This window comes from Marmota monax, unplaced genomic scaffold (genome assembly GCF_021218885.2).
Source record: "Marmota monax isolate L192 unplaced genomic scaffold, Marmota_monax_Labrador192_F-V1.1 WCK01_AAM20220418_F8-fsc00015, whole genome shotgun sequence".
NCBI classification, from domain to species: Eukaryota; Metazoa; Chordata; class Mammalia; order Rodentia; family Sciuridae; genus Marmota; species Marmota monax.
This window is the reverse complement of record NW_026692194.1, coordinates 5055801-5067952: the sequence shown is the minus strand read 5'-3', so window position 1 is coordinate 5067952 and position 12152 is coordinate 5055801. Positions and strand designations below refer to the sequence as shown.

The following is a 12152-nucleotide window of genomic DNA, read 5'->3' as shown; positions in this document are numbered from 1 at the left end:
TTTATTTACTGACAGAGTCTTGCTAAGTTGCTTAGGGACTTGCTAAATTGCTACAGCTGACTTTGAACTTGCAATCCTCCTGCCTCAGCCTCCCAAGCAGCTGGGATTATAGGTAGGTGCCAGGTGCCTGGCCAAAACAGAAGTATTTTATAAAATGTTTTACTTAACAAATGATGGTTACACAATAAAATTATTCAGGATATGGGCAGCAACCATTGCATGGACTATGACTAAATGTTTTTGGAACCACTTAGCCAAGCTTAGGAGAAAGAGCGAAAAGAATTATAGTGTCAAAGAAAAAGCTTATGGGTCTTATTCAGAGGAAGGGAGAAAGATGAGTAGTAAAACATCATCCTGAAAATAAAGATTCAGAAAGCAGAAACTTACAGACATGTAAGTCATGAGAACTGGGAATGCGAGTGAAATACATTAGAAGAAGGAAGCAAGTGAAATAAATAAAGGGTCATCAAGGCATCCTAGAGAAATCCAGCACAGTTATAAGTGGAATTGTTGGGGGTTTGTTTTCATGGTGGATAAACAATTATAAATAGGTATAAAATAAAAGTATGTATGTTTAGAAATAAAACATAAGAATCAAATGAGTTGATGGAGGTGAAATTAATTCAAAACTATAAGCCAAGATAGAAATGAAAGGCATTATTTCACTGGAGCATAGCAGCTATGGGCTTTCATACACAGCACAAAGGGCAGAAGCTGGTCAAACATCACAAAAGGTATAGGAATGAATAAAATAGTTTTAGATATAGATATAAACACTTTGTTTTACTTATGTAATTACTGATATATGTCTAAATTCATATGTATATTACATATATGTGTATATGTACATGTATATAAAAAAATAAACCCTATCTTAAACCAGCCATTGCTGGTTCAAACTGTACATATTTCATAGAATGTCTATTCTTTGCCAAAAAATAAATAAAAACAGTTATGATTTTTCTCAGTGCTCCATAAGAGGCAATGTCTCAAGTGCATTTTTCACTTTTCTGGACAAAAACATGTATGCTCCATTTACAGAGCTGGTGTTGATCTTTCTCACAGGATTGCATCAGATTTCACAAACATTTGAACATCACAGCACACAAACCCATGAACCCAAACCACAGTTGAAACCTGACTACCATACAATGTTTGAAACTAGATATCAATGACATGCTAAACTTGCAGTTTAAGTTATTGTATGTATCTGTCATAGTTTTCTTCAATGAACTCAGACATAGGCAGAGAGATAAGTGATAGATAGATAGATAGATAGACAGACAGATGATAGACAGATGATAGAGAAATTTCTGATTTTAAAAAAGTGCCCTGTGAGGCCTGGGGGTGTAGCTCAGTAGAGTGCTTACCTAGCATGTATGATGCACTGGGTTTGATTCTCAGCACTGAGTATAAATAAATTAAATAACGATTTTTTTAAAATGTGCCCTGTGAACTATTTAAATTTGATTGAAGGAATTTGGATAAGTTCAAATTCCTTTGATAATTATAATATCATTTATTCGTTGAACAAATATTTGTGGAGAAACTACTCTGTGCCAGTATCTTGAGGGATACATATCTGCAATGATATTGCTTCTAATTATCTAGTAAGATAAGACATTAACATAAATATCTAAAATATAGAGTAGAAAGTGGTAACTGCCATGAGAGAGATGTGGACAAGTTGCCACAGGAATTCAGGGAAAAGATAAGTTGTCTATGGTTGAGAAACCAAGAAAAGCTGGGGGAAGTGATGGGTGATCCCAGAATCCTGACATAGACTTTAAGGAGAGGTAGTATCTGAACAGGCAGAAACGGGGAGCAAGATCCAGTGGGATAAAGGCATAGAGAATATTTCTGGGCATGTGAAGGAAGAACAGGAAGTTTAAAAGTAGTAATGGGCCACAAAGATGAGAAGCTATGTTGGGGCGGACAGTAACAGGGCCTTGCATGCCATGAATAAGAATTCATAGGTCATATTACCAACAGAGAGCTATCAAAGTTTTTTAGGAGGAAAGAAATGTGAAAGAGCTATAACTGAAGAAGAGTAAAATGATAAGTCCAAGCATAAAATCATGTGTAAAAGGAGTTGAAGGAAGAGACCAGAGGTATGAAAAATAGTTAGGAGTCTATTACAGTGCCCAAGAGAGAGAAAGGGCCAGAACAAGGGGCATGTCTGAAAGAAATATTCTGAAAACAGAACTGAATATATGTTTCATGGTCCTGTTATTAATTTGTATTTCAGGAAGCAAAATTCTACTCAACTAATACAGAAACAATGTCTTGATTGGTGAAAACAGCGGTCACTGGTATCCAAAGTTACACAGAAAATTACACCAGCTCTTTATAAAAAAAGAACTTTACAGTATCAATTTTTTGAGCTAGGGATATAGCTCAGTTGGTAGAATGCTTGCCTCGATCCCCAGCACCACAAAAATAGAAAAGAAAAAATAGTATACATTTTTAAATGAATTTTCTCTTTTGAATATTTAATCTATCATTAGAATTTCTAGAGAGTCTTCACAATCCAGGGATTAAGAAATGCAGAATTCTGGGCCAATTTGCCTCACCTCCAATTTACCAATAATGAAACTCGGCCCCCTGCAGAACTGACATGGCCAGGGCTGGGTAATACTCAACATCTTGATATCACTGTCATTCCCAAACTCACATTCCACTGTGGATATTGTGGGTTGGCTAGACGTTAGGTATCGCAGTAAATTGACTTCCTGTTTGCTTGGGCTTAAAAAGTTGGTTTCAAATAAATAATCATCAAGGAAAAAATTTTGGCTCCACCAGCAAATCGGAAATTGCAAGGCATTACTGTTTGGATGAAATAGTGACATACCACACCCCTTGCTTATCAGGTATCATAAAATGCTGAGTTAAATGCAGTGTAGCAACCTCTTGACTGGAAAATTCTGGTTACTTAGGGGAATTCCTTAGGTCTTACAGAAATTTGTGGTCTTCAAAATCCCAGTTTTTTTAAATCTAGAACAACAAATATGTTTTTAATAGAATTCAATTTAAGATTTCAGGAAATAACAAAATCTACAGCTTATAGGCACTGCAGAAACGAAGGAAAAGGGCATCAATCTCTCAAAATGCTGGCAGGAAAGGAGTGGCTGTTTCCAAAGTTTTTTTTTTTTTTCTTTGCAATAAGCTGCTTACTGGTGCCAAAGAACAGCTCATCAGCAGTGTTGTTTCATTTTATAGTGATGTTTTGGGAGAGGGGAAAAAAAAAACTCAGGAATGTGCACTGTGATTTTTTTTTAAACTTCATGTCCCAAAGCCAATAATAATCTTGCTACTTCTTATTAAAAAAAAAAAAGAATGAAACCAAATGTTTGCGATTTAATCTTTAAGTCTACCATGTTGACTGCAGGCATATTATGTTAACTTTATCACAAGAAGCAACATGTAGTTTCTTCACATGCTGCCAAGAGAAAAAGAGGGGGGAAAAGCCATAGCCAAAGATTTTAAGAACTCAATTTTAAGTACTCTTTGTTTTTCTTCTTCTTCTTTTTTTTTTAAAAAACACATTCTTCTATGGGAACTCATGCTACACTAAGTCACCTCAGCTCTAAAATAGTATTTCTCTCTCTGTCCTGAGGGCTCTCATTCTCTGCACCACAGCCCAAGAGTACCCAGGGGCATCTCACATGCACCCTAAGAATAGGTCTCTTGATGGCTATGCTGTCTTCTTCTCTGATATAAGCAGCTGCTGCCAATCCTTCAGGCCATGTCATCATGCTTAAAAGGCATTGCCACCATTGTTGCAGATGATATGTGCAAGGTCTCCAAGGCTCAGAGTGCATCAGAAATGTTGATGGTCTTGGAGCCAAGGCTGCTCCCTTTGCACCAATATTTGGAGACTTGCGGCGGGTGGGGGAATCTCCTTTAGCTTCTACTAGGTCTTATAGTACAACCATACTGGGATTGCAAAACTCAGGGACAGACCAGATTGGGTGTTCAAAAGCTATCTGTTGAAAGAATGAATTATTCTTCTAGGTTGGGCTGGAAACAAACCTAGTAGCAGATATCATGAGGTCTCAGACATGATCAGCCCTATCTGCAGACCTTCAGGCAAACTCTGTCCTTGGTCTTTTCTTCTACTGGGATTAGTTCTTTCCTGGAAACTACATATGAGTTGTCTTAGAATTCTAGAAGGATCATCTCACCAGATACCAGGTATGTCTAGATATGTCTGAATCCTGGGGAGGATAAAACTTAGGCTCAACTTCACCACAAAGTATCTTCATCTTAGCAAAGGGAAATACAGAATTGCTATAATTATGCAAAAATTAAAGTTTTTTGTTTTTTTCATTTGTATTTCATTAAGAGTGACAGTCTGGCAACCAATAGGTCAAATTTGGCCAGATGATATTTTTTAAAACCTGTATGATTAAAAAAATTTTTTTAAATTAGTAGACATCTAGATCAGTGATTCCCATACTTCAGTGTGCATCAGAATTAAGCTTGTCAGAACTAGAAGACTTGTTAAAATTCAGATTGCTGGGCGCAACCCCAGAATTTCTGATTTTATGTAGATCTGGGTTGGGAGCCAGATAATTTGAATTTCTGCCCAGTTATAGATACAGCTAGTCTGGACTCAAACTCAAAACCACAGCTTAGGTGCTCACTAGTTTACCATAGTCCATTACCAATCCCCATTGTGTTTCATCTGAACTGCTTTATAAATTTACATGATCTGCATTATTTAATGCATTATCTACATTATTTAATGAATTATTTGCATTAAAGACAAATCTCTGTGAGTCTCAATGTTTCAGGTGAAAACTCTTTTACAGTGTGCCTCCTGGGTATGGTTGTATTATCCACTTGTAATTCTTGGTTTATCTCTGATCTCACAACAAAATGTTCAGTAAATGCTGTTTCCATCATTCAGGTTCTTATTTTTTATGATGGCTACTGTTGACACTTGGTTGTTCTTGAGATTATCAGCTCAGTCCAGAAGTGGAAAATGGAAAAGACCAGAATGCTTATGACAAAGGAGAAAAGCAATTTCATTTCATTGTGATCACATCACTTTTAGAAATAAATGCCCATTTTTCATGTATATATGTATTTGGATTTTTAATCTATACTTTTGTCAAAGACCAAAGATTGCCTGAATATCAAATACTGATTATATTTATAGCTATAGACATAGTATTAAGTAAGGATAATTTAAACTTGTCACCGAGAATAAATATTTATTACATTTTTATCTTGACTTTTTATTGAAATGTAGCAGAATAACACACTCATTATAAATGTACGGCTCATTGAATTTTCACAAACTGAACACACATGTAACCTGCACCCAAAGGAAGAAACAGAATATCCACAGCCCCTAGAAACCTCCCTTCTATCCCTTTTAAATATTAACCCCCAGGGAACCCACTGTTGCTTCTAAGATCATAGAATAATTTTGCCTGTTTTTGTTATTTATACGAATGGGTTCATACATTGTGTCTGGCCTCTTTTGATCAATACTATGAAATTTATTCACATCGTTGTACAGAGGTGTAGTTGTTCAGACGTATTGCTGTATAATGTTTCCTTGTGGGATTATACTACAAATTTTTCCATTCTACAGCTCGTAGGCATTTGGATTGCTTATATTTGGGGACTGTTACAAAAAGTGATGTCATGAACATCCTCAGATATGTCTTTTGCTATATATATTGTATATTTCTATTGCATACCTAGTAAAAGTAGAATTTCTGGGCCATAGGGTGTGGGTATGTTCAGCTTTAGGAGATACTGCCAATATGTTTTCCTAAGTAGTTGTACCAATTTACACTCCTCCTAGAAGTGTACCAAAGTTCTAGTTTCTCCGCCTTGTCACCCACACTTCAGATTTCCCTTATCGATTTGAAGAAATACAGATGGTGGATCTAAGTCATCAGTGTCTCCATCTGATATGCCTTCTGAGTTCACTGTGCTTCTATCAATTTCAAGCAATCAAGGTATGTCTTAAATAAATAATTGAGCTTACAGCCAATTTGTAAATAGATACCTCAGTGAACTTGCTAAGTGAATATCCCTCCTGTCATTTATTATCTATTGTCTCATTTTAAGCCACAAATTCTATTCTGCACGGGAAGATAGGAGTATTCTCTGTGTGGCAGTTTGTAATCTTAACATGAAACTAAGTATACTTTGCATTTGGTGACTGGAGGCTATTGTTTATAGTAACTCTCCCAGCAGGTGACGCTCTTTTTTGAATCACAATTTCCCTAATGTAATAAGAAGCTCAAGACCTCACTCTGGTCTTACTGGACAACAAGGTAATTTGTCTGCTGTTGCTGCTAATTCTTATAGCCCGGAGCCATGCCAGAACCTAGAAAGCTATTTGACTTTTGATTTAAGGAATACTTCTTTCCCCCATCCATGAGGGATATATAATTGCTTTACTTCTAACTCACTTTGTCCAAGCATTCGTGTCATACCTATTTTGTAAAATTCTGTCTTGGTGAGTGTTAGCTAAAATTGTAGTATTTGGAATTCTATTACTGAGAAATTTTATGTTATTAACAGGAACTCTAGGCAGTCAAAGATTTCAGAATAATGTCTATTCACAGGGAAGAAATTTGCATTTCCTGACTGAAGATTGACTCTAATGATCAGTGACAAGTGTTTTATATAATGTAACCTTTCTAACTTTGATTTTAAGATGATCCTTCAAAAATACTTAATAGTGACCCCTTTGGAGGTGCCATCAAGACTAGCTAGCGAGCCAGTCTCAGATTCCTGAAAACTTTCATTCATTTATTTATTTATTTTACCAGTATTCAGGATTAAACAGAAGCTCTCATACATGCTAGGCAAACACTTTACCTTTGAGTTACACCCCTGACACCCTACCACCTCTATCTATCTCTATCTATCTATCTATCTATCTATCTATCTATCTATCTATATATCTATGGAGACAGTGTCTTAGTAAGTTGCCCAGGCTGTCCTTGAACCTGGATCCTCCTGTCTCAGCCTTCTGAGTAGCTGGATAACAGGCATGCACCACTAACCCCAAGTGAGAGCTTCTTTTAACAGACTCATTTATCTAGTTTATACCTTCATGAAGTTGATTTTATCTTTGGCATCTCTGGTACCAGGTGCTAAAAACAAATGTTTTATTTAATTGTTTAATTGAGCCTTAACACAATGGAAATCTTTTTATATTTTACTATGTCTAATGTTTATTTTTCTTTGCTTGACTACTTTGAATATTTCTGGCTTTGATAAATTTCATCATAAATTTTGTTGGTTCACTTGAATAATTACACTATTTATATCTTTTTTTCATAAGACTTAATGACTAAACAATGTATCTTTTCATTCCATATTTGTCACTTTTCATCAGAGACTAAGTGAAAAAATAATTATTTTGAATTATTTTATTTAAAAAAAACTCTGATTTTTAAATATATATATATTTAAAAAATTCAAGCAATTTTCAAAAATAAAAGCAAAAAATTACCCCCTCTTATCATTAAGAAAATAGCTATTGCTAACCCTAGGTGAATATCATTCAGGACATCTCTAGGCCTGTATACAAGGCTAGACAAACAGAAAGAAAAGTAGATAAATAGATGTTATTAGAATTGGATCATAAAATAGCTGATAGCTAATAAAAATAATAAATTAATTTAACAAAAGAAAAACAAATTAAATGATACAGAATAGCTGAATTTCAGACAGAATTTTCAGCACATTTTGGACATATTTCAGAGATTTTGATCATGTTCACTTGCACTGGACTCAGATCTGATCTTTAGCTCTTTGCCTAAACCTCAAGGAATTTCTTGGTTGCTTGGCCAACAATATTAGACTCCTCAATCCCTAATAGTTTATCTGATTGCAGTTATGTGTATTTTTGTCAGAAGCCTATTATTCTTTCTGTAGAAAGACTAGAAAGAAAAGTTTCAAGCTCAGTGTTTATATTCCAGTCTGTCACTTTAGAGATCCTCATAATCAAAGTGCCCTGAAACTTGTAGATGGTACTCACTGAGAATTCTAGGGAGACAGTGTTTTTCATAAATAGGTCTGGCCTTCATGCTTCATTATGGAATAGGTCCAAAGATGGTCATTTTGGGATGGTCACATCAGAGTTTATGTGTCCTGCTTGATCCATAGCATCTCACTTATAAAGTAGGTTACATTAAAAGCCTAGTCTTATGCAATCTATTTAATGCAGCTTGCAATTGCTAAGGTTTTTTTTTTTTTTGTTGTTGTTGTTGTTATTGTTGTTGTTGTTTTCTCTACAAAATTCAGATGAAATTATCTTCAGTTTATTAAGCTCAAATGCCAGAGCAGGGGATAACAAACAAAAAGACTTATATAAGATGACATAAAAATGTTGGTGGAGCTGGACATGATAGCACATGCCTGTAATCTCAGCAGCTCATGTGGCTGAGTCAAGAGGATCACAAGTTCAAAGCCAGCCTCAGCAAATTAGCCAGGCCCTAAGCAACTCAGCGAAACCCGGTCTCTAAATAAAATATAAGAAAGGGCTAGGAATGTGGCTTAGTGGTTAAAGGCCCCTGGGTTCAATACCAAGCGCTCGCTCGCTCTCTCTCTCTCTCTCTCTCTCTCTCTCTCTCTCTCTCTCTCTCTCTCTATATATATATATATATATATATATATATATATATATATATAGATTATTTATCATAGGCTCTGCACAATGCCACAGGCCATGACCTTGCAGAATGCCTGGGTAATGTATCAAGTAGCATCTGGGAAACTCTACCCAGTCCTCCCATCAACAATACAAAACTCAATGTTATCAACTGTATCTCGTTAACTATGTAGCAAAGAATTAAAGGAAGCTGTATGACTGAAAGGGAGCTGAAAATTTAATAAGAAAGGTCAACATGACCCAGGCACATGGAAGGAAGGAAACTGACATTTCTCTAGCCTCTCTCTCTATATTTTTTTTGTTCTTTCTTTTTCTTTTTTTAATTTATTCTTTTTAGATACACATGATGTTAGAGCATATTTTGACATATTGTACATACATGGAATATAACTTATTCTAACTAGGATCCTATTCTTGTGGTTGTACATGATGTGGAGTTACCCTGGTTGTGTATTCATACACAAGGGTAGGAAAGTTATGTCCAATTAATTCTACTGTGTTTTCTATTCCCCTCCCCCTCCCCCTCCCTTCCCTTTATCTAATCTAATGGACTTCTACTCTGCCCCTCTCTAACCCTCCCTTTTTGTGGGTTACATTCACACATCAGGGAGAACAGTTAGCCTTTGGTTTTTGGGGGATTGGTTTATTTTACTTAGCATGCTATTCTCCTGCACTTCAGATAAAACATTAATCTCCATTTTTTAAATATATTGTTTGACCATTCATATTTCTTCTTCTGTGAAGTGCTTTTTGTTCAATTCTTTTGCCCATTTATTAATTGGGTTATTTGTTTTTTTAGTGTTCAGTTTTTTTGAGTCCTTTGTATTCGGAGCCTCTATTCTTATGTTAATGTGTTTACCTCTTTTTTAATCTTCATACCACCCTGTGGAGTTGATGACATTTGTCTTTTTGTGTTACAGAGGAGTAAGCAAAGCTTGAAGGGGTTGATGCTGAATGATGAGCTGGAAATTGAATCCAGATCTGTCCCAAGTCCTGTGTTGTTTTTCCTGAGTGGTTCTACCTCCCTTCACATTGTTATTCCAACAAAATTTGAAACTACACGCAATGAAGCTTTGTCGTAGGGTACTATGCATAGCATGATATGTGGCTCCCCTCTTTCGTCATTCCTCAGAGCATCAGACCCAACTATTTCAGTCATAATGCTGTCTCCGAGTCACACCTAACACTTAACAGATTTGGTTACTGCCTGTCCTTGCCACCTGATGCTGCCAGGGAAAATGGAAGAACAGCTGCTGGAAAGTCTTGCTGGTTCCTTTGAGTAGTTTGTGACATTATCTAAATTTTAAATTCTAAAGGGCTCTGTTGACACTGTAGTTTTAAGAAATAGATCTGGAAATAAGATAGATTTTTAGAAAACTATTTTATTGGTATTACGTAGACTTCTCAATTAATGTATATGAAACATGATCCCCAGTAATGAATATTGAATGACAGTTCTGGCATTAAGAGATGGAATTCTATTTGAAAGGTCATGTGCACAGTTGAGCAACTTCATATCAAGTGATCTTATTAGGGAGATTACACTGTAGAACTCGTGATATAGGCTTCTCTTCTTCTTCTTCTTCTTTTTTAAGTACCATGAGCTGTTTAAAGATAAAGACTGATTATTTTAAAATTTCTTACAATTTAATAACATGGAAAATTAAGTAAAAAGTTTTATTCACTGCTTATTATTCTTTCTGATTTCAAAATCTCTTTTAAAAAGTGGGTAGATCACATAATATAAGAAGCAGAGAGTAGTCCTTATTACATGGTATTAAGCCATTTGTTGGCAGGGACAACTTTCATGTTTGCGGCAAAAAAAAATTATTGGTCAGAATCTCACTATATCCCAGCTATGTGAATGGTGGTGGTGTAGGGAGATAGGAAAGAGAAGGAGTTATTTATCATTTTATTTTATAACTGGTGAAATTGGAATAGAGAATTGATTTGCCGAGGTCACAGTGTTCCTGAATATACAACACTCTTTCAGCTGTGTGGCAGTTTTTCTTAAAGCAGAGTTCTAGTACTTTATGGTTCCTTCAGGGAGGTGTCACCTTCTTTCTTATTTCAAATATGCCTAATCTGAAAGCTTCAATAGCTTTGCAGCTCTCTCCTCTTTCTCTCTGGCTTTTATTTATTTATTTGTTTATTTATTTTTGTATTGGGGATTGAGCCACATCCTTTTTGTGTATTTTATTTAGAGACAGGGTCTCACTTTGTTCCTGAGAGCCTTGCTAAATTGTTGAGGCTGGCTTTGAACCTGTGATCCTCCTGCTTCAGCCTTCTGTGCCGCTGGGATTACAGGCGTGTGCCACCCGGGCCCAGTCCCATCTATGGCTTTCTTTTATACTGACCCGGTTTGAAATGATAGATCATTCCTTGTTTGGTTTCAGTAGTACTACAAAACTCTTAGGACAGAACAAAGACTCTCAGAATAGAATCACCTTAATATTGCTGCCATCAAAACAACTGGACATTATTCTAGGAAAGATAATGTTCTTTCATTTTTAGGCTTTTCATTTATCTCTCAATGCTGAAATCAAACAAATTTATTGGCCTAAGACATTCAAGACTCAGACTCACCCTAGAAAATTGTTATCCTCTCTCATATATTGAATTAAATCATTGGATTGCAATTGCTGTTGAAAAAAATAAAAGAAACAAAGCATAAAAAGAAAGCAGCTTGTATTCTAGAGGGAAATTAATTTATAATCACATTTTTCTAATTATAGTGTTTTCAGTATTTCCCCCCTTTGAGAAATCTTCTGTTTGGTTCTCTTTCAGCTCCACAGCCTCCACAACCCAGAGTAAACTCTCTGATTAGAGAAACTTTCCATGTGGTGAGATTCTAGCTCCCCCTTTTTCCCTACCCACCCCACCCCACCCCACATGCAAGTAGTTCTACCATCTGTCTGTAACACTGCCTGAAATTCCATCATTTAATATATTCCTGCAGATTAAATATGCACTTACTTATTTAAAAAATCATCATCACTTCATTGAACATTATCCTAACATAACTACTTTAATTAACTTTCTCTGATATTTTCAATGCTACTACAGATATTTTTAATAACACAAATACCATGCGAATTTATGTTTATTTCTTGTTGTTGCTGTTCATTATGCTGTTTAATATATCCCTATGTCAACACAAGGTATATATGCATCATGCTATTTTCATTATTAATTTGCTCTAATTTGGTAATTTGAGAAGAAAAAGGATTTTGAATTGTGTCAAATGTTGTCTTAAAAAAGATTTCTGCTTAAACATTATTTTACACAAATGCCCGATTCTGGCTTTCCCAAATTATTTTCTTAAATATCTTTAAATTCCAAAAAGTAGAATACTGAGTCAAAAAAGAACAATGTGTTGATATCTCATTTCATATTTCCAATACAGTTAAAACTATACCATTGAAAGAGTGTATCACCAGGCATGGTAGCACAGGTCTGTAAACCTAATGGATTGGGAGGCTAAGGCAGGAGGTTCACAAGT

The 12152-nt window shown here is 35.5% G+C and overlaps 2 protein-coding genes across 11 annotated transcripts in view; one reads left to right on the top strand and one right to left on the bottom strand.

Moving 5' to 3' along the window:
* The window catches only part of Ugp2 (UDP-glucose pyrophosphorylase 2), a 185688-nt gene that overhangs the window by 33750 nt on the left and 139786 nt on the right, over window positions 1–12152 (top strand). The window lies entirely within an intron of this gene.
* Window positions 1–12152, bottom strand: part of Wdpcp (WD repeat containing planar cell polarity effector) — a 527720-nt gene that overhangs the window by 461075 nt on the left and 54493 nt on the right. The window contains exon 4 of one of the 9 annotated variants that reach the window (XM_058572736.1): window positions 11237–11292. The exons of the other annotated variants lie outside the window; for them this stretch is intronic. The gene's annotated coding sequence lies outside the window, so the exon portion shown is untranslated. The remainder of the gene's footprint in view (window positions 1–11236; window positions 11293–12152) is intronic. 9 annotated transcript variants of the gene reach the window in all.